General features: G+C 54.4%; 1 long non-coding RNA gene across 1 annotated transcript; it reads left to right on the top strand.

The window, feature by feature from the left end:
- Positions 1-1,347: 1,347 nt before the first annotated feature.
- Positions 1,348-2,538, top strand: LOC130608061 (uncharacterized). The gene is made up of 3 exons (XR_008974444.1): positions 1,348-1,455; positions 1,744-1,809; positions 2,310-2,538. It is a non-coding gene; the product is annotated as an uncharacterized LOC130608061 (long non-coding RNA).
- The last annotated feature ends 216 nt before the right edge of the window (positions 2,539-2,754 follow it).

The following is a 2,754-nucleotide window of genomic DNA, read 5'->3' as shown; positions in this document are numbered from 1 at the left end:
CCCCAGGGTCTCCATGCTGTGCTCACCCTGGTTTGCAGCTCCCTGCAATCTCTTGCCCATGGCCCATACCCACTGGAGCTACGGTGCTTTGCCACACGGCTGCAGGGGATGTCGTATCTAGGCGAAGGGCGGGTCACCAAACCCAGCACTGCTTGGGAGGGGATGGCAAGCATGGACCAAGTACTTTTGGCCCATTGCCTCTGACTTCCTCAGGCACACAAGGATTTCTCACCCTGGCCTGGCAGGGCTGGAAGAAATGCTGAGTCAGGGCACTAGCACCGCTCCCCACCACGTCACCCAACAAGCTCCCAACATGCCAAGACATCTGGGTGGTAAAAATACTCCCTGGCCCTGTGTTTCTGATGGATTAGCATTGCCTCCAACAAACCGCCTTAGCCAAGCACCACAGGCAAAATCCCAGCTGAGATAAAACCCCGAAAGCAAAGCAGTTTCAGAGCATGGGGCAGCCAGGATGGGGTACCACCAACACACAAAAACCCCAAGGGTGAGGAGGAAGGATGATCCAGGGCTGGCAATGCTCCTTGCCATGGGGCAGACCCTTCCTGCACCCAAAATCTCCGAAAACATTTTTTTTTTCACACCTTCCACCCCAAACCCTCAATGCTCTTTCAAGTGGGTGAGTAAAACCCGCTGGAGGAGTTGACCAGGGTGATGGCAGCTCACCCACCACCCTCCTCCCTGCACACCCAGCATGAAATTTAATCCAGATTAGTGGGATGGAGCACCACAGCCAGGAAGGAGACAGGGCCCCAAGGTGCCACGTATGGCACCGAGGGGACGTGGGTGCTGCTGTCCTGGAGTGCTGGGAGGGCATGGAAGTTCTGGCTGAGCCAGTCCAACTTGTTTCTGCTCCTGGGAAGGGTGTCAGAGCCATGGGATGGGGTCTGGGGCAGGGACTGCATTCCTGTCACCACACTGTGCCAGCTCCCTATCACCCCACTGTGAAGATACGACTGGGCAGTGGTGGCCACCCTGGGATCAATGCATCCCATTGAGACATCTTGGGGTTTCGCAGATTGGTTTTGGCAAAGAGCTTCCTTGAGTGAACCCTCCCAGCCCATGGGAACGGAGCAGTGCTCCCAGGACAGGTGCCATCTGTGTAATGAGAGCTGGCCATTCTCAGCACACACCCATACACCCACCCCCCAACATCTCAGCATCTCGGTGGTCCCAGACATCCCTTCCTGCTGCCACTAGCACCCCAGAGAGGGGACACATGGAACTCATGGATGCTACTCAAGGAATGAATCAGTGCAGGCAGGCATGAGCTGAGCCATGAGGGGCGGAGGTTTTGCACTCACTCTCACTAGCCACGGATAAATAGGAGGTGGCAGCGAGACCTCCTAAAGCTGCTCTTCTTGTCACCCAACACTTCCGGTAGCCAGCACCCAGCCCAGGCAGACATGGACTCCCGGGACTGCACTTGTGCCACCGGTAAGTCAGCTCTTCCCTTTGCATCGGGCTACTGGAGCATCCTGCTGGGACTACTGGTGCTCCAGCCTCCTCCTCCATCCCCATTGCTCTCATCCTGGCCAGGCTGGCTGCTGAAATCCTCTCCCAGTGTTGCAGTGTCACACCTGGAGCATCTCACTGGGAATGTTGTGACCTCTCTGGAGAGACAGCAATACTCTCCCTGCATCTCTCGGCTGGAGCCTTAGGGTTGTGAGGATCCCTTCCCACCACAGCCTCTTAATCCTTTTTTTCATTTTCTCTGTTTTTTAGGTGGTACCTGCACCTGTGGGGACAACTGCAAATGTGAAAACTGCAAATACACATCCTGCAAGAAAGGTAAGGGGGATCCCCAAGCCATACGGGGGGGGAGGGGGAGAAACACTTATGGGGGGTTTCATTACACATCCTGGGATACACTGAATCAAATCAGGATCAGCATTGCCAGGGTTGAGTATGTTTTTGCCCTCAAAGGAGCACAGGCCAATATCTACACACATACCCTAGGCAACACCAGCCACCTAGTATAACCCAAAAGTTGGTGTACCCCTCACTGGCACCTCAGGCTCAGCACAAGGGGATGCACTGGGAGGAAATCAGCACTGGGATTTCTTCCAGCTGCTCCTGATGCTGTCACTTCTGGGCAGAGCCATGTGTGGAGGGTTTGCTCAGAGAGGGGCTGGGGTGCAAAAACACCCCAGGAGATGCTGCTAGGATGGGGATTCTGCTAAAAGGGGAGCACACAAGGGTTGGTGGGAGGTCTCCAGACCAGCCATCCCCCACGGGACACCCCCAAATCTCACCCTGAGTTCCATCTGACTTATTCTTCCCCTCCACAGGCTGCTGCTCCTGCTGCCCTGCGGGATGTGCCAAGTGCGCTAAGGGCTGCGTCTGCAAGGGGCCCCCCTCCGCCAAGTGCAGCTGCTGCAAATGACGACCCCCAGCTACACATCTGGGGATGCTGCACATCTGGGGGGGCAAAGAAGAATAACCTTATTGTGTGTGGGGGGGGGGGTGTGTTTATATATGTGTTCAGATATCTTTAGTTTTTGTCACTGATGTGTAATAAGCTACATAAATAAAGTAATGTGTATATATAAAGGTCTATAAGGAAGCTGGTACTTCTGTTGGATGGGGTGTTTCCCTGGGCAGCAGGACGGTAGTGTGTTTGGGGGTCACGGGAAACAGCCTGTGTTATCTTTTTGCTTTCTTCTAATCTTGGCTCTGCCCTCCCTAACAGCAGCTCTGACTCTTGTTTTAATACTTTCTCTGCATAACAAAGTA

The sequence above is a fragment of the Pezoporus wallicus genome, unplaced genomic scaffold (genome assembly GCF_028554395.1).
Source record: "Pezoporus wallicus isolate ANWC-B61680 ecotype Strahan unplaced genomic scaffold, APGP_CSIRO_Pwel_v1 contig_13851, whole genome shotgun sequence".
In the NCBI taxonomy this organism is placed as follows: domain Eukaryota; kingdom Metazoa; phylum Chordata; class Aves; order Psittaciformes; family Psittacidae; genus Pezoporus; species Pezoporus wallicus.
This window is presented reverse-complemented; position numbering and strand designations above follow the sequence as displayed.